General features: G+C 41.2%; 3 long non-coding RNA genes across 3 annotated transcripts; all 3 read left to right on the top strand.

Moving 5' to 3' along the window:
- Window positions 1–5347: 5347 nt before the first annotated feature.
- Window positions 5348–7165, top strand: LOC120787592. The gene is made up of 4 exons (XR_005706982.1): window positions 5348–5504; window positions 5656–5728; window positions 5838–6010; window positions 6868–7165. It is a non-coding gene; the product is annotated as an uncharacterized LOC120787592 (long non-coding RNA).
- A 4416-nt stretch (window positions 7166–11581) lies between these two features.
- LOC120787594 lies at window positions 11582–13707 on the top strand. The gene is made up of 3 exons (XR_005706984.1): window positions 11582–11664; window positions 12657–12689; window positions 13597–13707. It is a non-coding gene; the product is annotated as an uncharacterized LOC120787594 (long non-coding RNA).
- A 1470-nt stretch (window positions 13708–15177) lies between these two features.
- Window positions 15178–21360, top strand: LOC120787593. The gene is made up of 3 exons (XR_005706983.1): window positions 15178–15224; window positions 20870–20944; window positions 21312–21360. It is a non-coding gene; the product is annotated as an uncharacterized LOC120787593 (long non-coding RNA).
- Window positions 21361–23996: the final 2636 nt, after the last annotated feature.

Raw genomic sequence — 23996 nt, 5'->3', positions numbered from 1 at the left:
TTCTATCTTTTCGTTGTTTAAATTTTAGGACACATCACTAGTAGTGGACCCAAGGATCATGGAGTGTTTTGGCCATTATCACAAAACACCCTCACCTGAGGAAGGCCCTGCCGAGGTTGATCAAGCCCTGGAGTGTGTCCCATATCCAACTGGAGTCTTGTTGCTGAGGTAGGTTCAAACGTGTAAAGGTAATTTGCCATGCGTCCAGCGCAGAATTATTACTTGTTTAAGGGGCAAAGTTCAGGATGAAGGCGTAGAGTTGGGTTGTAGGAATCATTTTGAAGAAATTGGATACTACACCAGTCCAGAGTGGCGAATGTCAGGGCAAAGAGCCCGTTAAGGGCTCAAACATCTTTTGTTTTCACAAATGCCATACAATTCATAACCTCTTGTAGCTCCGAGATTTGCTGAGCACGGGCGCCTTGAAAGCAGCTGACGGACGTGACACTGCACTCAAACCTTTAGAAATTACAATGGTAATAGAGAAATATTGGGAAAACTGGAATCGCCACAGATGAACATTTGGAAGGGCTTGACTGGCATCATATCTGAGCGAGAAAAGCGCTACGAGGCATGAGACAAACGCCCATGGAAAGCTCTTGAGGAGGTCCGTGGACCCCGCCAGGTGGTGTCCTTCTGGACCTAACGCCGACAGAAGTAGCTAGCGACATGGGGATAAGCGTCCCCGAAAGGACTCGAGATGCTCAAACACACACATCGGCCTCGTACACGTACCGTCCAAATGTTGGACCAAATGTATGTCTTCAAAATTTCACCATAGCCACTCCTTGACAAGCTCAATGACATATGTTGCGCATGCCTGCCTAACTCACCTTTGAAAGTGTGATAAATTTTGGCTTGACACACTGAAACACACTTCTGGCTGGCAAACACTTGGAAGGCTGGCAGATTGGGGGATGGGCAAATAGGAAACTTTCTCATACTTGGTCATAGAGCCACACTGAAGGCATCTATGGAAAGCTCTCAAACAGATCTGTCACGTGTGTCAGCCCCATCCAGGTGGCGCTCTTGTGGACCTAACTCTGTAATGTTTCATAGTCTAGTTGTATGTTGTATGAAGCAAAGAGATGTATGAATAAGTATGTTATTGTATGCATTTGTTATTAATAAGGTTTTTTTGGGGAGGTAAGAGGAAACAATAATGCCAATAAACTGAAACTTGTAAGACAAAAAACTGAACTTCCGGTTTTCAAGCTATTGTATAATGTATGTATACAGAGCTAAAGTTGGACTTCCTGTGTCACAGGAAGTAGGAAGTGGGTAGATGGCCAGCAGTGTTGACCGCATGGTGAGTGACTTTCATGAGCTCTCTAAAATTTTGATGAAAACTCTTCAAAATGTGTAGTGAACCTTTTGAAACTTGTGTGTAGTAGCTTTATCTCAAGTCTGCAAGTTGTTTTCAATTTATTACGCTTGTTAAATAGATTGAAATTTGGAACTTGAAGCAGGTTGACTTTTGAAATTCAGTGTTAATTTTGGGGCACTTTCTGGTGACCCAGAATTATGACAAAATTTGACAGACATATTTGGTAGGACGCTCTCTCTCAGCCAGAAGGGGGTTGCAACTCTCTAGAACATTGTATGGCCAAACAGGGCTGAAATAGTATGGGGATTAGGCTTCCTTTGACTTAATATTCTGACCTCTTGACATGTCAGCGCCACCACTCGAGCCGATCCTCAGATGCTGGCGCCTCGCCACGAGACCTCCGGTGCGTGCCAGCGCCTCGTCGAGCCGATCCCCAACTGTGTACCAGCGCCTTCGGCCGAGCTGACCTCTGGGTCTGTGCCAGCGCCACCTGATGAGCTGTCCCCCAACTAAGAATAATAGTGTTCCATTAATGTATTTCCAAATAAAGTCCTTCAATTTTGTTAATTATATTGTTATAACAGCTGTGTACAGATGTTTTTATTTTATGTTTTCTTTATCGTATTTTTTAAACGATTATAGATGTATATAGATCAAACGTAACATTTATATATTACAAACTACAGAGTGAAAATTATTTAATCATGAAATGAAATATATTGTAAAATATAATGTATGAAGCATCTTATATATATATATGATTAAATATAAAATACAATTATGAAATATTATATATAAACATTTTTGTAATTATTTTATCATTTACTTTTCTGTTTTGTTTTATATTATATTTAAAATATTTATCATAGGTTTAATATATTTATTTCATGGATTATTTAAAATTTCTATTTTTTATTTGATTTTATTTATTTCTATATATATTTATTTGATTTTATTTCATTGTAAACACGGCAAATTTTAATGCTGTGAAATGCTCAAGGACATAAATGTTCTTATGTTCAATGTTTGTATCTGCTCCTTGTGTTGAGTTCTTAAGAGTCAAACTTATTCCTAAAGTCACTCTAGAGAGCTTTCAGTCAAACATGGTCCCATCACTCGAGGTGCTCCTTGTGAGGAGTTACCGGAGCACAAAATACTTCCAAATTCTCATTTATGATCTTGGTCGTAGGTGAGAATTTATTAACTTTGTCCAAAGGGTAAACTTTTCCAATAATAGACATAACTCTTTTAGCACTGCGAAACAAAAATACTGAAAAATTTAAGAAAAAAACACAAGAATGCGCAAAAAGCACCACATCACTCATTGTGGCCTTTCCAAAATCGTTTGTGTCACGACTGTAGCTTTATTCTATGAGATACAATGATGCTGCAAAGTTGCACCAAAGTTCAAAAGTCAGAGGTGGGATGAAAGGTTCACCTAAATAATCATGAATCCAGATCATGTGTGGGAGCGAATTCCAGGCCACAGTGGAAGAAGTTTGTCGTGAAGGTTTTTCTGTCCCATACATGTGGTGGGTCTTTGACATTTGCTGCATGGGTTCTGGGACCTGGAAGGAGCTGATCATGTTCCCGTACAGCTATAGGCACCAAATTTGGTGTATGTATTTTACAGGGGGCTGAGCAGAGTGGACTTGGTCTCAAGTCTCTAGGACCTTGCTGAAAAATTTCAGGAAAAATACCACAAGGGGGCACAATCGAGCCCCGCAGTCTGACAGTACTGACGTTGGCCTTTCCAAAAATGTGTTTGCTCATTTTCGTAGCTCCCATTTATGAAAAGCTACGACGCCACAAATTTACACCCAACTTCAAAAGTCAGCGGCGGGATCGAAGCATCACCTGAAAAATCACTACTCCAGAACATGCGTGGCAGCGCAAATCAGACCCATTCCCATGCCGGCGGAATAGGTTTGTCGTTACGTTTTTTTCTCTCCCACATATGTGGCGGGTCTTTGACATTTGCTACTTGGGTCCCGGTACCTGGAAGGAGACTTGGAATTGAGCTTTTGATGATTTTCCCATGCAGATGCAGGTATCAAATTTGGTTTGTACACCATTTGAAAGGGGGGCCAAGTGGAATGGACTGGGTGCCACATCTCTAGGATCTTGATGAAAAAAAATGTGTCATCTGGAAGCAATTCAATTAAATTTCAGTTTTATTTATATAGAACCAATTCACAAGCCAGAGAAACGTTGTTTCCTCAATTACTTTATGCTCTTATTTTATAGAGGTAGTGGAGAAACAGATAATTTGGGGAATTAGAGTAGAGGAATGACATGCAGCATACGGTCCAGCCAGTAGATTGAACGGGGACTTGCTGCTCCGGGGATTTGCACCCATGTGGTATGTGCCCTAACCACTTGGCTACCGGGCCACTCCGTGGCCTTTTTTTATTGGATAAGTTGGATAATGGCAATTTAAGAGCAAACATCTAATTCAGTGTTTACTCACCTTTTGAGTAACTATCAAACAAATTGTTACAATGATTATGAAAACAGAAATTGAATAACCAAATAGTCTAGTCTAGTCTACATATTGCATTAAGCAAAGAGATGTATGAGTAAGTATTGTTATTAATAATGTTATTACAATTATTACAATAATGTTATGATCATTTTTATCGCTTTTATGTAGAAGGTAAAAATGTTGTAAAAATGGCATAGATTGAAATTTGGAACCATAGGCTTCAGTTCCAAATCTCAATCTGTTACACGTTTTAAATAGGTTGAAATTTGGAACTTGAAGCAGGTGGGCTTTTGAAATTTGAGGTTAATTTTGGGGCACTTCCTGGTGACCCAGAGTGACATATTTGGACACACACATTCAGTAGGACACTATCTTTCAGCCAGAAGGGGTTGCAAGTCCGTAGAAAACATTGCATGGCCAAACTGGGCTGAAATAGTTTGTGGACTGGGCGTCCTTTGGCTTACATTTTGATCTCTTGACCTTTTCAACCCTTCATCTCTAAATCCAGAGGTATCTGATGTGTACGTGGTCTCAGTTACAAGAGGGTAAGTAGATCTCAACAGGTATGTGTATTTTATGTGACTTTATTTTATGTGATTTTAAGAGACTTTGCAGACGATGCAAAGCCACAATTTGAAGTGTTATTTTTCATTATTTACAGGGTGATGAAGTATGCAGTTCCCGAAAAAGAGCAAGCAATAGGTGGAAGTGGAGAGGAGAAACTCCCTTTTTAACAGGAAGAGCCAGACTCAGGGTTGGTGGCTGTCTGCCTCGACCAATTGGGATGAAAAGAGAAAAATGAGGTAGAGAGGTGGGAAAGGGGGGAAAGGGGAAGAGAGAAGACAGTGAACAGTTAGTTGATCTTTCTCACCTCTGGGTTTTGTGGGATTTGAAAACTGATTGATATTGTCTTCGTTACCGCAGAGAAGATTCTTCAGGACTTTGAAAACTTTTGCATGGGGCCACGGACGGCAAGAAAAGACGGGAAAAATACACGCCAGGCATGTGGCCGCGCGCATCGCTTCTGCACGGACATGGTCTCTGGCTGCTCTGTTTCTGCTGGGGAACATGACATGAGATTCCTCGACCGGGTGGACAAGTTGCACTTGCAAGTCAACAGTCTTTCTTCTTTCATATCTTTCTTAATGGAAAAATGTATCACTCTCACCTATGCAGTAGCCGATCTAAGCGTATTCAAGCTTTGATAACACAGCGACCATTGGGTGCAGAGACATTGGGCTTTGATCGTCAGACGGGGTCTGTGAGAGCTTTCAGACAAATGTGGTCCCATGTCTCTAGCTTTTTCCTGTGAGAAGTTATCAAAACCTCTCCCAAATTTATATCTTTGGATTTCCAAACTCTCATCTGTGCAATAGATACTCCAGGGCATTTAAGCCTCGATAACACGGCAACCAAAGAATGTAGAGACATTGGGTTATTCTGAAAATTGGTAGCAGAACTGTTTGATTGGCCTTACAAATATTTCAATGAGAAACAATGAGTTCTTACTGCCTTACTTTTTTCCATAGGTGGCCCATGCTTACCAACGTCGTGATGTTCTTCAAACACATTGGCAAGTCCTTCCAGAAGGTCAGCAAACTGAAGCAGAGCGGCAAGCTCTTATAGGAAATGAAAAGGATACAGGCTGAATTGTCAAAGAAAGTGGCTGCCCACCGGCAGGAAGTACTGCGGGTAAATGTTGACACAGTCTGCCAGTCTGCTGGTGCGTTCTTTATAAAATATACATTGTATTTCATGTAAATATATTTTACGCTCTAAAGAAACTTTCACTTTAATTTGAAACTTTATAAAGATGTGACACATGTGAAAACTGTTTTCACAGAGAATCAGCTTGACGCAGCTCAGGAGATCAAATTTGTGATGGCTGCTAGGGAAACTATTTCCAAAACTGTTTGGTAAGTAGAGTTAATGGTTGAGGTTGTATTTCTTCATCTTATGTAGTTTTCGTTGTTTACGATCTACGTATTGTTTTATTTTTTACATGTATCTTGGTATGCTTTGCAGAGCGCCTCACCAAGAATCCAGGCTCACTGTTTGACCACAATAAGCTCGTGGGCAGCACGATGGGGTTCCTCTGCATCCTCTCTGGACACAGATCAGTTGTCATGACAAATATGACAAAAGAAAACGTCATGAACCCAGACATTTGGCATAATGGCGAGAGGTTTCAGGTTCTGGTAAGATTTTTATTTTTATTTTTATTTTTTTTAACTTTTGACAAAGTAATAAACAATTTCATCAATTAACTTTATCTCACTGTCCTCATTTGGGTTATGGCTCTTAAGTCAAATAGGCTGGATATGCCAGTCGCCTGTGACTGTTTGGCAGGATTCAAATCCACCTACCTACAGAAAAATGCCAATTTTGTGAGATGTTTCTTCTCATTTGGTCAAGCAGCCATGTTTTTGAACGAGGAGGAGTATGGGTGGCTTGCCAAACTGGCGAAAACCCCTGTTGTACAAAAGGTGGGAGCTGCAAGTATGTATTCCACACAGTCGCTGGCATGCAGATTGTGAAGGCCTCCAACTTCCTCCTAGAGGCATGGAAAGATGCTGGCAGGAAGGGGGATGTGAACTTCAATCAGATCCGGAGCAAGAAAGCACTCCATATCATAAATTCAAGTTTATTTAGAGCTGTGATAAAAGTTAGAGACACAGAGCTTTGTTTGTCAGAAAGGACTCTTCAAGAGCTCCCAAAAGAGTCTCACCCCATGCCTCTAGCTGCTTCCTGTGAGCAGATATCCAGGCCCAAACTTCTTCCAAATTTCAGTCTATGGACTTCAAAATTCTCATCTATGCAATAGATACTCAAGGACATAATTTAAGCCTTCGATAACACTCGAAGTAAACGGGAAAATAATGCAGGATGACCCTCCGACTGAAACTGTCAATAGTGGTCAATCTGTGGATTTAGCACATTTTTTTGTCCTTCTGTTTGTTTTTCTCTTTCTCTCACGCTCATCATTATTAGCCTACAAACCAAAACGCAAGGTTTTTTTTGTTTTTGTTTTTTTGTCTTTGTTCCTTTTTTGCAGGGCAACATGTACCTCACGAGTGAGCAGAGGGAGCAGGTGGCAAAATCTATGTGGAGGAACCCATCTTGGACAATGAGCCAGTTTGCAAGACGTCAAGGATCTTTGCCAGAAGCGCTGTGACTATCGAGTTGACCCCCTTTCATCTGACGAAGAGCACCTCTCAGCACAACCTTCGGCCACAAAGAGGAAGTTGAATTTCACCGTGAAGTCACCTTCAAATTGCGTTGTCAAGCTCAAACGCTTGAAACAGAGCATTGCTGATTTCTATATGTACAAAATTAAAGCATCAGTACCCCAAGCTGAGCAAACTCCCCAATGCATGACAGCAACCCCGGCCGAACTCATTCATATATATATATATATATATATATATATATATATATATATATATATATATATATATATATATATATATAAATACTATAGTGAAATCAACATAGTTGAAATTCCAGTCTTGTGCTGTGTATCCATAGAGAACTGTAAGTTAACATACTAGTGTGGTGACTTACCGTTTTATTACCTATATCTTACCATTCCAGGATTATAACGTCGAATTATAGAACTGTGACCTAACATTCTAGAAATAGTAATGTTTTGGAACTTAAATTCCAATTGTTGAATTGTACATTTACACTTTAATATAATATATTACATAGATTATATGTATATATATATATATATATATATAATATATTTATATGTCGATAGACTACTGTGGATGTTTAGCTTAACAATCTAGAAATGAGATTTCCACATTTGGAATTGGAAATTCCCATTCTTCCACTGGTATTTAATTTTCACGAACTGCAACTTCACTCTAGAACTGTGATTAACATTCTAGGTATGTGACCTGACACTCTAGAATTTTAATTTCCCGTTCTACAGCTGTAGATTAACATTTCTCGAATTGAAATGTAAATGTACATTTGAAACAACCAATTACTGAACTGTATATTTAAATTTGATACCTGTTCATGTAATGTAATTTAACATCCTAGAAATATACTTGCACAACCTAAATTTGCACGGTTTGAAATTTAGGTTGACGCTGTTCTTCTTTGTAATAGACCTTTATATGCAATCAAGACGGTGTCAGCAGAGTCTCCCTTGTCCTCTTCACATCATCAACACCATCTAATAAACTACAATAACTTTAATAACTTTCTACAACTTCAACTTTACATTCTAACTGAAACGTCTAGAACTCTATACAATTTATTAATTTTATTTTCTAGAACTGTATTTTAACATTCCAGAACTGAAACTTAACATTCTAGAATTGTAACCCGAATTGAAACTCCAGGTATAAATGTTAAACTCATAATTGTTGAATGGTACATTCAAATTCTATAATATATATATATATATATATATATATATATATATATATATATATATATATATATATATATAAATATTAAATACTATAGTGAAATCAACATAGTTGAAATTCCAGTCTTGTGCTGTGTATCCATAGAGAACTGTAAGTTAACATACTAGTGTGGTGACTTACCGTTTTATTACCTATATCTTACCATTCCAGGATTATAACGTCGAATTATAGAACTGTGACCTAACATTCTAGAAATAGTAATGTTTTGGAACTTAAATTCCAATTGTTGAATTGTACATTTACACTTTAATATAATATATTACATAGATTATATGTATATATATATATATATATATATAATATATTTATATGTCGATAGACTACTGTGGATGTTTAGCTTAACAATCTAGAAATGAGATTTCCACATTTGGAATTGGAAATTCCCATTCTTCCACTGGTATTTAATTTTCACGAACTGCAACTTCACTCTAGAACTGTGATTAACATTCTAGGTATGTGACCTGACACTCTAGAATTTTAATTTCCCGTTCTACAGCTGTAGATTAACATTTCTCGAATTGAAATGTAAATGTACATTTGAAACAACCAATTACTGAACTGTATATTTAAATTTGATACCTGTTCATGTAATGTAATTTAACATCCTAGAAATATACTTGCACAACCTAAATTTGCACGGTTTGAAATTTAGGTTGACGCTGTTCTTCTTTGTAATAGACCTTTATATGCAATCAAGACGGTGTCAGCAGAGTCTCCCTTGTCCTCTTCACATCATCAACACCATCTAATAAACTACAATAACTTTAATAACTTTCTACAACTTCAACTTTACATTCTAACTGAAACGTCTAGAACTCTATACAATTTATTAATTTTATTTTCTAGAACTGTATTTTAACATTCCAGAACTGAAACTTAACATTCTAGAATTGTAACCCGAATTGAAACTCCAGGTATAAATGTTAAACTCATAATTGTTGAATGGTACATTCAAATTCTATAACTGTTCCACTATTGTAACCTTACTCTCTACAACTATACCTTGACAATCGAAAAGTGAAATCAACATAGTTGAAATTCCATTCTTGTGCTGTGTATCAATAGAAAACTGTAACTTAACATACTTACAAGCTTTTGTAGGTAGATAGATCATTGCTAGTGTTTGTAAATATTTAAAATATAATAATAATAATAAATAATGTTTTATATTTAGTGTAAAATATTTTTGTATTTAACTTTCTACAAAGTACTTTACGCACATGGGAAGTTTCTACCTGCCTCACCTCAGTTGATTCCTCAACAGAACTGACAAAGTATAATGCATCAGACTGAGTCATCCATTTTCGCTAACCTTAAAATGCTCTTTTTTTCCTTTTTTTTGCTGCAGCGGCGAACTCCTCAGTGCTATAGGTTCGGGTTGTTACTTATTCACGTTGCATCGCTGTTGATGCTAGGTATGCAGCGACAACACAAAAAAGCCGTGATTTTTATTTGTCTAGAATTTGCCGATTGGACTTGGGATTGCATGAATCGGGGTTAACGTGTCTGATAAGGTCCATCTCGTGAGCTCACCGAGTTACCAGGATGTAGGCTAATATAGAGTCAGCTAATTAGCAAAGTAATATGGATCTAATTGTACTTTGGTGAGTTATTGTGATGGCCCAGCAACTCCAGCTCCAGGTACCGTCAGGGAAGCGGGAGATGGAATGAGCCCGGAGCCTCTACGCTACCCTCAGTTAACACTCAACCGTGGAGTGGCTCTCAAGCTGTACGACGTCCACGTGGCAGGCAGAAAGTGGCCATTACGATGTCGCCGGGCTGCACTGCAGCCACGTTGCGTGACGTGGCCACGCAGGGGGGCCGAGCGGCTACCGCGGACAGTGAGAGGCCGAGGCCTGCCGGCCTGTCCCATTCCCTTGCCTAGCCAGGAACACCAGGCAGGACACTGACAATTCCCCCCCGAACCAAAGAGGTCGGTGACCGGCTGTCCCAAGTCACGCCGCAGTTAACCGTACGTACAGGTGGAGTCGCAACACGAGGCCCCCTGAAGGCCCCTGAACATCACACCCGCTATATAACTGTACTGTATGCCTGCCCCGTAGCTGCTGAGAGTGAAGCTGTACATTCTGTCGACGTGCATTTTATTTGCGATGAGCGTTAACTGATGAATAGGTTACCTGAGGAGAGCAGATTGTATTTTCAAGTACAGCAGCAATACGCGGTACGTCGAAGCACTCTTCTCCGAGTGCATGGCTATGTCGATATCTATGCATGTTTGTAATGTACTGCTGTTCTATCCTTACGCTTGTTGAGTCCATGCTTCAAAACATCAGGACTCGCGCATTCGTTTAGTGAAGTATGCAGGACGCAAAAACTTAAATCCACATCTATTTATTAAAATACGGCCGTGTCTTAAAGATTGAGGTTGCTCACGGAGCTCTGGACCAGACTGTGCATCCCTGACAAGCATACGGCGTCCACATCAGTTCACCAAGTCTGAGTGTCTATTCTCTCCCCGGTCCAGCAGATACCAGGTTTAAACATTGCAAATAACATCGTCGGCAGGGTCATCTTCTTATTCACTCCTCAGGTACGTGCCTCCCTCGTAGGGAGATTTGCCTCTGGACATGATCGACTCTCCCCACTTAAGGACTTATCTGTAGGAAAAGAGGTAGAAAAAGACGAGACACAGGACAGCACCCAAGGACAGTCCTGCCGCCTCCATATAAGGGGTCGTTTGTCACATATAGACAACCATATGTGTTTGGGTGCATTCCTTGCAGAATAACACCTCGGTTTAGTACCAGCACCTGAGTGTAATAAGCACCACAAGCCACTTTCTTTTAGTCTCCTAAGGAGATAATATGTAAAAACACATAAAAGTAGCCTTTCACACTCCACTACATTTAAGGAGGAACGTTTTTACTCCACTACATTCATTTGCTTACCGTAGTTCCTCACCGATCAGCAAGTAAGTCACGGTCGATGACCACAAGTTGAAAGGAGACTTTCACTCACCAAGGAGTATGTAAAGTTGCCAACGATAGCTCCACCTTTGCCAGCTGCAACGACCGAGTGTCTTCGTACTGTGATACTGCTACTTTCACTGATTTGCATACTGTGTATATGGTTCGACTTTGCTCTCAAGAGAGGGACTTGAACGTTAAGCGACAAATGGGACCGGTCTTTCGTTTTCCACAGTCAAGAGAGGGTTAAGAGTTGGAGAACACTGTGGTGTCCCTCCCTGCCCTCAGCTCAGCCTTAATTGACGGCCCATCGAGGAGAGGGCACTCCCCGCACCTGCGCTGCCGCCGCCTCAAGGGGCAGTTCAGTAAGGGCAGCGTGCAGTCAGGAGCTACAGGAGCGGTCCCGACAGCGACCTGGAGAGATTTACGGGAAGACCGGGACGACTAAGACGGTTTGCCCGAAGCCTTTCTGCGCAGGTAGCAGTCGGTGCTGTTTGCGCAGCATCATTTTATCAGGCGCGTTTGTTGAATTTTGGCGCTATCGCGGTCTACCGCATCTTTAGCTGCGACTAAAATGCTTAAGCTAAACGGCGCTTTGAAGACACCTGAGCTACACTTTAGAGAAGTCACTGCAGTAAACGCAGAAGAGTCTCTCGTGGCTTGTTTGTAAACTGAACACGTAGCAGCTACCGTTAGATGGATGTCGGGCCATTTGTACAGGCTCCTCTTACTCAGGCCAATACGGTATTTAAGTTTTGCCCGCAATGAGTTTCACAAAGTTACCGGATAAAGCTACTGTTCTGGCGTAAAGTCCGATGCACAAAGGCGCCTAGCATTCCGCCCTGCTGATGGATGCAGGGAGCGCCGTGGAAAAATGTGAATACTACTCTCATCTGCAGAAAGCACTGGCCTTCGGTGGTAAAACGATGCCGGGGCATGGCCTTCCTCCCGCAGCTGCGATGGAACAATTGCTACGGTTCCCTTCCGTACTCGCTAAAGTGTAGAAACGCTTACTAAGTGTTGCGCTCTTTGCTCATGGCCGTGTGACCTTTGATCTCCGTATGCTTGAGACCATCTGCAGATGATGAATTCCACTTACCAGAAGACGAGAGTCGACTCCTAGTACCTCATGGAACAGAGAGGACGTCGATAAAGAAATGAATACAGAAAAAATACATAGAAAGAAATGAGTAAATAATAATAGAGGAAGAGAAACACCTCTAATGTAAAATTTAATGGCAGAGCTAAGACTCAAACCAAAAGGTGATCGGCTTTTGAATTTGTCATTGATACATTCAGTTTTATGAAATTAAGATTTGAAATGTCTTCGTGTCACGAGAAGATGAATGTAGTACTAAAGCATTATAACGTATAACACACCGCTACTTTCTGCCCGTGAATGGAATTACTTGGTTTGAATTATTCAAGCGATATCATGAAATCGTTGTCCATCTTATCTTTGGTGTTAGGTCCGGGAAGTGATGGCTGCGAGGCCGAGACCGGTAGGTGCCTTCATGAAATCTTCACTATCCTTGTGTAGACTCTTCACTAGACTAGTTGCTAGTAGTTATAATTCAGCGTGGAAAGAGGAGTTTTAAGTTGCAATGTGACACCGTGAAAGCAGATAAGTTCATACTCATAAGTGATCAATGTGGCAACTATTCCTTTGAGGTTGACTGACACCAGGCTCAGATTCCTAGCTCTACTATTAGGCTCCTATGACTCTTTTCTGGAAAACCCTCAGCACACAGAAACCATCACCGCTCATCACATAGCGTCACGGATGACGGTAATGTCCAAGTAACCAGGGATCAAAAACTGTGCCCGACTGCAAGTTAAAAGGATCGACCTCATGACTTGTCGCTCGGTGAGCAGATGAGATGCTGTAAGTTTGGCTACGTTACGGCGGGGACCTAAGAAACACAAGATGGACGGCTCAAGTTTTATACGATAGAGGTGCCAAGTCAACTCTGTGGTGACACATTTTAGGGGACAGTTTCATGGGTCTTATCCGTACGTCCAAATTAATACAACTATAGAGCAGTTTCAGTGTGCTAGATGAATTACAACTAACTCTAAATAGAAGGCTAAATATATATATATATATATATATATATATATATATATATATGTGTGTGTGTATTTATGTAGCTTATTTGTAGATCTTAAAACCCATTGTACAAGGGTTGATGGTGTTCACTGACGTTTGTCTTCTGACTGTGATAAAACTGTTTTTCAGCATGAATGAGTAATCAAAACATCTTGACATCGGCCTTTTCCAAACAAATCATTTTGAGATTTTCCAAAGGATATTTTAATCTCACGTTTTCAATATGAAACTGATGACAGTCATGATGCTAAGCATGGTGAAATTGACGACTTTCTCATGGTTATGCTTTATACTTACAGGGGGACTTTGTCCTTGATGAGGCAGAGTGCGATTCCTCCGTGTCTGAACTGTTCAGCCGTACGGGATCGGACCCAGAGTCCAGTCCACGTCAGGATGCATCATCGTCGGTGACGAGGAAGATTTGAAAAGCCCGGGCAAAGCTGAGAAATTGTCCAGGGAAGATGAAGCTAAGCGAAAAGGCAAGTGTACCGCTCGAAAACACAAAAACCCAACACCTTATGGGAAAAAGACAAAATAAAGAACGAAGAGGAACAAAAAAGGTGAGTTGAATTTAACTGCGACCGTTAAAGCGTGCACAAAGAGATAAGGCGACAAAAGAGTGCGGTACAAAAGACATCATTGCCTCTGCTTTGGCCACTCGAACTTGAAGATGGCGAGGCATTTGCAGATAAAGCGTATGGAGAACAAGGATGGAGCATAAGCCCTCGGCTTTCCTTTTGGATCAACTGCGAAATAAAGTCGATTTCAAGCACAGTAGCAAAATCCTGGAACAAGGCAGGGGACAACTGGTGACATGGAAGCAGCCCTCTGAAAAAGGAATGTTTGCTAAAAAGGGTTTTGTGGAGCAGATGCTGTAAGTTCAGTCCTCATGCAAAAGTAAAAGCGTCGTGCGTGAGAAGACAAAAAAGAAAAAAGACGGGGAAAAAGTACAAGGTCGTGCTGCGCCTGCTTTCAAATAACGACTTCCTCCGGCGGATGCCAGAGTAGCAACAACAACATGCAACCAGATGACGTGTCCTTGATTTGCAGATATGGAGATTCACTGTATGCAAAACATGGCCGTGTGAAGTCTAGGCCCCAGTACGTTGCACAAAGAGTCAGGGCGCTTGGCAGCTTCATGTTGGTTGCGAAACATTGGGACAAGACTGCGAGGGCCCTGGAGGATTTACGTGCACCGTCAAAATTTCAACTTGTTGTCAGTGTAGCTGAGAGGCCTAAAGACTTAAGTCCAGGCAAAAATGAGACCGGAAAAACCTTCAAAGGCGGTCGAAATTGGGTTCTGTCTTAAAGGAGCAGTGGAGGTCCTGATTGGACAGACTCGAGTGATGATGACCGGGCCGAGAAGAAGGCAAAAAAAACCCTTGGAAAACAGATGGACGAAACGAGATGAATTCCCCCTCACCAAAACTGTGTTGGCTCTGAGAAATCATCAGTATCCCCCTCACAAAGCAGGGGGATACTGGCCTTAACAGTAGCGCTTCAATCGCATCCTCTATTGCTTTGTTTCAAATCCATTGAGGTGGTGTTCAGAGGCCAAATTACAAATATTGTGTCACTGTCCAAATACTAATCTACCTCACTGTACTTCAAAGCTACCATTAGACGCTTTCTGTCAGTAGGTGCTCCTGAATTATTTTATCGCTCGTCAAACACAAAGCAACAAACGCTCTACACGTTTGAACAACCCCCACATTTCATGGCAGCAATCAGTGGATACCTACTGGCGAAAACTCTCGCATATCGATAATTATAGGCCTCTCTGCAGATACAGATTCATGCTTTCAGTATGTCTTCCTTTCGTACATACTCCTTGTTTGCTCTCGTTTTTCAGTTGGGCGTTCTGAGCTCTTCTCACCCAAAAAGAGTCCTGATCCCTGTGGTGAGGATGGGAGTGCAGATATAGATGGTGAGTTAATGTTTATTACGAAATGTACAGAAACTCCTGCCTTTTGGCAAAGGAACCTGCTGGATGTTTTTAATACTTTAATCTATCAGTTAAAAAACAAGTAGAGTACTACTTTACTGTCAAGAGTTTGAATTACAGTACTTGTCACGATTCAGTTCTTTAATTTCAGTAGAGATTTTTACAATTTTGAGTAAATAATTAGTGTCCATTTTTATGGCAGTTGAATTATTTTCCCATGTTGACCCATTTGTGAGGATGAACTGTCTTGTAATGTTCAAGGAGACGCTGCTGCTGCGTACAGTTTTGTCCTCTGAAATTTACGTGTTAGCAGCCAACTGCAGATGCCTCCAGTCAGGACACGAAGAGTCACTGAATGGTTTGATGAGATGATGTGAATCATATGCTGTGGCCTTCGCAGCCACCGGATCTCAACCCAGTTGAACACCCATGGGAGAATTTGGACTGACGCGTTAGAAAGCGCTCTCCACCACCATCATCAAAACACCAAATGAGGGATTGTCTTTTGGAAGAATGGTGTTCATCCCTGCAGTAGACTTCCAGAGACTTGTAGAATCAATGGCAAGGCGCACTGAAGTTTTTCTGGGGGCTCGTGGTGGCCCCAACACCTTACTAAGACGCTTTATGTTGGTTTTTCCTTTGTCAGTAGGTGCTCCTGAATTTTTTTATCGCTCGTCAAACACAAATCAACAAACGTTCTACACATTTGAACAACCCCCACATTTCATGGCAGGTATCAGTAGATACATGCTGGCGAAAACTCTCATGTATCAATAATTATAGGCCTCTCAGCAGATACAGATTTATGCTTTCAGTATGTCTTCCTTTCGTACACACCTTTTGTTTGCTCTCGTTTTTCAGTTGGGCGTTCTGAGCTCTTCTCCCCCAAAAAGAGTCCTGATCCCTGTGATGAGGATGGGAGTACAGATATAGATGGTGAGTTAATGTTTATTACGAAATGTACAGAAACTCCTGCCTTTTGGCAAAAGAACCTGCTGGTTGTTTTTCATACTTTAATCTATCAGTTAAAGAACAAGTAGAGTACTACTTTACTGTCAAGAGTTTGAATTACAGTACTTGTCACGATTCCGTTCTTTCGTTTCAGTAGAGATTTTTACAATTTTGAGTAAATAATTAGTGTCCATTTTTATGGCAGTTGAATTATTTTCCCATGTTGACCCATTTGTGAGGACGAACTGTCTTGTAATGTTCAAGGAGACGCTGCTGCTGCGTACAGTTTTGTCCTCTGAAATTTACGTGTTAGCAGCCAACTGCAGATGCCTCCAGTCAGGACACGAAGAGTCACTGAATGGTTTGATGAGATGATGTGAATCATATGCTGTGGCCTTCGCAGCCACTGGATCTCAACCCAGTTGAACACCTATGGGAGATTTTTTACTGACGCATTAGACAGCGCTCTCCACCACCATCATCAAAACACCAAATGAGGGAATGTCTTTTGAAAGAATGGTGTTCATCCCTGCAGTAGACTTCCAGAGACTTGTAGATACAATGGCAAGGCGCACTGAAGCTTTTCTGGGGGCTCGTGGTGGCCCCAACACCTTACTAAGACGCTTTATGTTGGTTTTTCCTTTGTCAGTAGGTGCTCCTGAATTATTTTATCGCTCGTCAAACACAAATCAACAAACGTTCTACACATTTGAACAACCCCCACATTTCATGGCAGGTATCAGTAGATACATGCTGGCGAAAACTCTCATGTATCAATAAATATAGGCCTCTCAGCAGATACAGATTTATGCTTTCAGTATGTCTTCCTTTCGTACACACCTTTTGTTTGCTCTCGTTTTTCAGTTGGGCGTTCTGAGCTCTTCTCACCCAAAAAGAGTCCTGATCCCTGTGATGAGGATGGGAGTACAGATATAGATGGTGAGTTAATGTTTATTACGAAATGTACAGAAACTCCTGCCTTTTGGCAAAAGAACCTGCTGGTTGTTTTTCATACTTTAATCTATCAGTTAAAGAACAAGTAGAGTACTACTTTACTGTCAAGAGTTTTAATTACAGTACTTGTCACGATTCAGTTCTTTTTTTTCAGTAGGGATTTTTATAAGTTTGAGTAAACAATTAGTGTCCTTTTTTATGGCAGTTGATTTATTTTCCCATGTTGACCCACTTGTGAGGACGAACTGTCTTGTAATGTTCAAGGAGACGCTGCTGCTGCGTACAGTTTTGTCCTCTGAAATTTACGTGTTAGCAGCCAACTGCAGATGCCTCCAGTCAGGACACGAAGAGTCACTGAATGGTTCGATGATATGATGTGACTCATATGCTGTGGCCTTCGCTGCCACTGGATCTCAACCCAGTTGAACACCTATGGGAGATTTTGGACTGACGCGTTTGACAGCGCTCTCCACCACCATCATCAAAACACCAAATGAGGGAATGTCTTTTGAAAGAATGGTGTTCATCCCTGCAGTAGACTTCCAGAGACTTGTAGATACAATGGCAAGGCGCACTGAAGCTTTTCTGGGGGCTCGTGGTGGCCCCAACACCTTACTAAGACGCTTTATGTTGGTTTTTGCTTTGTCAGTAGGTGCTCCTGAATTATTTTATCGTTCGTCAAACACAAATCAACAAACGTTCTACACGTTTGAACAACCCCCACATTTCATGGCAGGTATCAGTAGATACATGCTGGCGAAAACTCTCGTGTATCAATAATTATAGGCCTCTCTGCAGATACAGATTTATGCTTTCAGTATGTCTTCCTTTCGTACACACTTTTTGTTTGCTCTCGTTTTTCAGTTGGGCGTTCTGAGCTCTCCCCCCCCAAAAAGAGTCCTGATCCCTGTGATGAGGATGGGAGTACAGATATAGATGGTGAGTTAATGTTTATTACGAAATGTACAGAAACTCCTGCCTTTTGGCAAAAGAACCTGCTGGTTGTTTTTCATACTTTAATCTATCAGTTAAAGAACAAGTAGAGTACTACTTTACTGTCAAGAGTTTGAATTACAGTACTTGTCACGATTCCGTTCTTTAATTTCATTAGAGATTTTTACAATTTTGAGTAAATAATTAGTGTCCATTTTTATGGCAGTTGAATTATTTTCCCATGTTGACCCATTTGTGAGGACGAACTGTCTTGTAATGTTCAAGGAGACGCTGCTGCTGCGTACAGTTTTGCCCTCTGAAATTTACGTGTTAGCAGCCAACTGCAGATGCCTCCAGTCAGGACACGAAGAGTCACTGAATGGTTTGATGAGATGATGTGAATCATATGCTGTGGCCTTCGCAGCCACTGGATCTCAACCCAGTTGAACACCCATGGGAGATTTTGGACTGTCGCATTAGACAACGCTCTCCACCACCATCATCAAAACACCAAATGAGGGAATGTCTTTTGAAAGAATGGTGTTCATCCCTGCAGTAGACTTCCAGAGACTTGTAGATACAATGGCAAGGCGCACTGAAGCTTTTCTGGGGGCTCGTGGTGGCCCCAACACCTTACTAAGACGCTTTATGTTGGTTTTTCCTTTGTCAGTAGGTGCTCCTGAATTATTTTATCGCTCGTCAAACACAAATCAACAAACGTTCTACACATTTGAACAACCCCCACATTTCATGGCAGGTATCAGTAGATACATGCTGGCGAAAACTCTCATGTATCAATAATTATAGGCCTCTCAGCAGATACAGATTTATGCTTTCAGTATGTCTTCCTTTCGTACACAGTTTTTGTTTGCTCTCGTTTTTCAGTTGGGCGTTCTGAGCTCTTCTCCCCCAAAAAGAGTCCTGATCCCTGTGGTGAGGATGGGAGTGCAGATATAGATGGTGAGTTAATGTTTATTACGAAATGTACAGAAACTCCTGCCTTTTGGCAAAAGAACCTGCTGGTTGTTTTTCATACTTTAATCTATCAGTTAAAGAACAAGTAGAGTACTACTTTACTGTCAAGAGTTTTAATTACAGTACTTGTCACGATTCAGTTCTTTTTTTTCAGTAGGGATTTTTATAAGTTTGAGTAAATAATTAGTGTCCAATTTTATGGCAGTTGAATTATTTTCCCATGTTGACCCATTTGTGAGGATGAACTGTCTTGTAATGTTCAAGGAGACGCTGCTGCTGCGTACAGTTTTGTCCTCTGAAATTTACGTGTTAGCAGCCAACTGCAGATGCCTCCAGTCAGGACACGAAGAGTCACTGAATGGTTTGATGAGATGATGTGAATCATATGCTGTGGCCTTCGCAGCCACTGGATCTCAACCCAGTTGAACACCCATGGGAGATTTTGGACTGTCGCATTAGACAACGCTCTCCCCCACCATCATCAAAACACCAAATGAGGGAATGTCTTTTGAAAGAATGGTGTTCATCCCTGCAGTAGACTTCCAGAGACTTGTAGATACAATGGCAAGGCGCACTGAAGCTTTTCTGGGGGCTCGTGGTGGCCCCAACACCTTACTAAGACGCTTTATGTTGGTTTTTCCTTTGTCAGTAGGTGCTCCTGAATTATTTTATCGCCGTCAAACACAAATCAACAAACGCTCTACACGTTTGAACAACCCCCACATTTCATGGCAGCAATCAATGGATACCTGCTGGCGAAAACTCTCATGTATCAATAATTATAGGCCTCTCTGCAGATACAGTTTTATGCTTTCAGTATGTCTTCCTTTCGTACACAGTTTTTGTTTGCTCTCGTTTTTCAGTTGGGCGTTCTGAGCTCTTCTCACCCAAAAGTCCTGATCCCTGTGGGGAGGATGGGAGTGCAGATATAGATGGTGAGTTAATGTTTATTACGAAATGTACAGAAACTCCTTCCTTTTGGCAAAGGAACCTGTTGGTTGTTTTTCATACTTTAATCTATCAGTTAAAAAACAAGTAGAGTACTACTTTACTGTCAAGAGTTTTAATTACAGTACTTGCCACGATTCAGTTCTTTACTTTCATTAGAGATTTTTACAATTTTGAGTAAATAATTAGTGTCCTTTTTTATGGCAGTTGAATTATTTTCCCATGTTGACCCATTTGTGAGGACGAACTGTCTTGTAATGTTCAAGGAGACGCTGCTGCTGCGTACAGTTGCGCCCTCTGAAATTTACGTGTTAGCAGCCAACTGCAGATGCCTCCAGTCAGGACACGAAGAGTCACTGAATGGTTCGATGATATGATGTGAATCATATGCTGTGGCCTTCGCAGCCACTGGATCGATACCCAGTTGAACACCCATGGGAGATTTTGGACTGACGCGTTTGACAGCGCTCTCCACCACCATCATCAAAACACCAAATGAGGGAATGTCTTGTGAAAGAATGGTGTTCACCCCTGCAGTAGACTTCCAGAGACTTGTAGATACAATGGCAAGGCACACTTAAGCTTTTCTGGGGGCTCGTGGTGGCCCCAACACCTTACTAAGACGCTTTATGTTGGTTTTTCCTTTGTCAGTAGGTGCTCCTGAATTATTTTATCGCTCGTCAAACACAAATCAACAAACGTTCTACATGTTTGAACAAGCCCCACATTTCATGGCAGCGATCAGTGGATACCTACTGGCGAGAACTCTCATGTATCAATAATTATAGGCCGCTCTGCAGATACAGTTTTATGCTTTCAGTATGTCTTCCTTTCGTACACACTTTTTGTTTGCTCTCGTTTTTCAGTTGGGCGTTCTGAGCTCTTCTCACCCAAAAAGAGTCCTGATCCCTGTGATGAGGATGGGAGTACAGATATCGATGGTGAGTTAATGTCTATTACGAAATGTACAGAAACTCCTGCCTTTTGGCAAAGTAAACCGCTGGTTGTTTTTCATACTTTACCCACTTTTTGACCTCTGAAATTTACGTGTTAGCGGCCAACTGTCAGATTTGGGTAGTCACATTTTACAGTCAGCATTTAAATAGACATCATGCCATCATACCTGAGATTTCACTGACTCACGAACGGATGCTAATGTTGAGTAGTGTAGAAAGAACTGTGTGTGGCTGTACTTGTCTCAACTGTACTGGATCTTAAAGCAAAACCACAATAGGAGTCAAGAAATCTACACTGAGCTTTATGTATTTAAGGTTACAAAATCTACATTGTCTTCTCTTTCATTTGTAGAGCGAACCATAGTGAAGGCGAAGAGGCCGTGGAGTGAAGTAGAGAGGAGCGGTAAAGAAACACTTGGCATAGTTTATTAAAGCGCCAAGTTCCTGGAAAAAGAACCCTGCATGCAATGTGTAAAGAAGAGAAAGCCTTGGATAAAAGATCCTGGAAAGATGTTAAGAACTTTGTGTGCAAGACAATTGTCTCTTTGAGCCACAGGTCTGCTTCAAAGCAGCTTTACCACTGAAGATCTTCAATGTACCGCTGTGTTCTAGTTAATATTGTCTGGTTCAGCCAATAGTTGCTACGTTTTAATCCTGTTTACCGCCGTTTGGTTTGTGCAGTACTGTTTCGGTAGTGTTTCAGAACATAACAGTAAGACTTATTTAATGCTGCAACTAACATTTATTTTCAGCATCCATTTATCAGATAAATATTTTCTCCGTTAATTTGTTATATAAAATGTCGGAATGTCATTTATTTTGTCCAACTGACAAAGCAGCAAATACTCAGTTGAGAAGTTTGAACAAAATTAAATAAAGATAATTCTGGTCACATGCAGTGATGTTTAAATTATGTGTCCGTCGGTTTGTGACATGCAATCACATATTGTGCAGCTAAGTCTGCTGATGTCTCTCCCTAATAGAATCTGTTGCTTTTCACCGTCATCAGCTCTGTGAAGTTTGGGATTAACAGATCGAATTTCTCAAAGTAGGAGGAGGAGCAGCGGTCTGAGAGCAGCAGCAGCAGCAGCAGCAGGAGGAGCTCTTCGTACCACAGGTGATGCGGCGGAGGACGAGAAGATGCTGTGAATCACAGAAAAGAAATTTAAGATTTATCCTGTTTTACACACAATCGGATAAAGTAACGCAAGCACCGATTCATGAAACACTCACAAGGCTACGCGTCGTACCACCTGCTCCCTCTCCCTGTACCGACTACATGAAAAGGAAAAGACAACGCTGGCGCTGCCCTTATACACGGCTAGATAACGACTGAGGCTGCACCTCAGCACGATTAACGTGTGTGGAAACACCTGCCGCTGAGGCCTCTGATAGCGCAGAGTAACTGACGTTGGCGACAGTTACTGGCTGGCAAAGGAAGAAACAGGTGGCATCTGATTGAAACTGGATGATTTAGCGCAGTAAATCAGCTGAATGGCACACATCCATGTTGCCTTTACTAACACAAAAACTTCCTCAAAGCAGAATTTGAATCAGCAAATCATTATCACGGTAATTCTTTAAATTGGCTTGTTCACCTGAGCGGCTGGTGGAGGCACTGTTCGTAGGGCTGCGTGTCCGTCCTCCTGGCAGCGAGAGGGCGATGGTCTGCCTCCTGACCCGCTGCACCCTGGTTGTGGGTGACTACGACACCATCCGGGCGTGGTCACCGTGCACCTAAGAACCAGAACACCTATCGAGGTGTTTGTGGTGAACCGTGACACCCTCTCTCCACCGTGAGACTCTCTTCTTGATTCACAGCTGACTCAGGGATTATAACCTTTAGTGTCTTCGTGACATTTAGCACATCTGATGGTCAACACTAACCGTTCTGTGTTCACCCTGCAGGCACAACAGGTTCACAGCCTCCCAGGAGAGGACCACACTGTCCACTGCAGCTGCATCGCCCTGATGGTAAAAACACACTAGCCATTTCAAAACATGCACTCGACACATTTCAAACTTCATTTATATAGAAAAATTCTGTGCTGTTTGGTCATTATAATTATTCCTCTAAACCGTCTCCTGTAACTTGCTCATCATAGTTGCTGAATGTGCAGAGCCAATAACCTCCTTCCTTTGCTGCCTGTTTTGTGCTCATGCAGAGACGACTGAATGCTCTGATCTATTAAAAAAATAAACAACTATTTACTCGATCAAACAAAAAGAAAAAGGAAACTTACCACATGCATTCGTCCTTTAATCATTTGATCTTGTGTCTTGATTGCTTTTGTTCATCCCAAGTGCTTGTTAGTAGTTCTATTTCACGTCCCTGAATGTTATTGTTTTCTCTCATTGATCCCTCTGCTCTTGCTGTTAGTTACTTTCATCGTAACTGTTGAAATGTGGGATTCAGATTTTGTCAGGAGGGTAAATTGTTTGTTGTCTGTAGTTCACCGTATGTAGTCTAGTTCACTGTATATATTCCAGGTGAGGACCACGTCATCAGGAGGGTGGAAGGAGGGACAAACCCTGAGAGGAATATACGATTACATCGGGAGGGCAAGCTGCCTTTTGTTTGATTTTGTACATAGTTTTTGACAAATTAGTTTTTACATGGATCATTAGAGGAATGTTCATCATGGTAAGTTTCCTTTTCCTTTTGTTTTCGTTTTGTAAATAGTTTGCTAGTTGTATTTCATGTATCTTTTTTATTTGTCCGCTTTTATTATGGTAATTTTTTTTATTTTGTACATAGTTTTTGATAAATTAGTTTTTACATGGATCATTAGAGGAATGTTCATCATGGTAAGTTTTTTTGAAATTTCATGAATAGTTTTGGATTATTTTTTCCCTTTGGATACAGTTCACTTGTATATAGGTCTGGTGCCGACCACATCATCAGGTCCCTCTGGTGGAGGCCGTCTGTCACTGCAGCTTGTTAGACGAGGAGAAAAACTGTAAATGATTTGATATAGCAAAAGAACATTAATCAACAGATGACAAATAGTTAAAACTTTAAATTGCATTTTCAAGC

Source organism: Xiphias gladius, unplaced genomic scaffold, assembly GCF_016859285.1.
Source record: "Xiphias gladius isolate SHS-SW01 ecotype Sanya breed wild unplaced genomic scaffold, ASM1685928v1 HiC_scaffold_282, whole genome shotgun sequence".
Classification (NCBI taxonomy): Eukaryota; Metazoa; Chordata; class Actinopteri; order Istiophoriformes; family Xiphiidae; genus Xiphias; species Xiphias gladius.
Note: the sequence above shows the minus strand (reverse complement) of the source record. Positions and strands in the feature narration are given on the sequence as shown.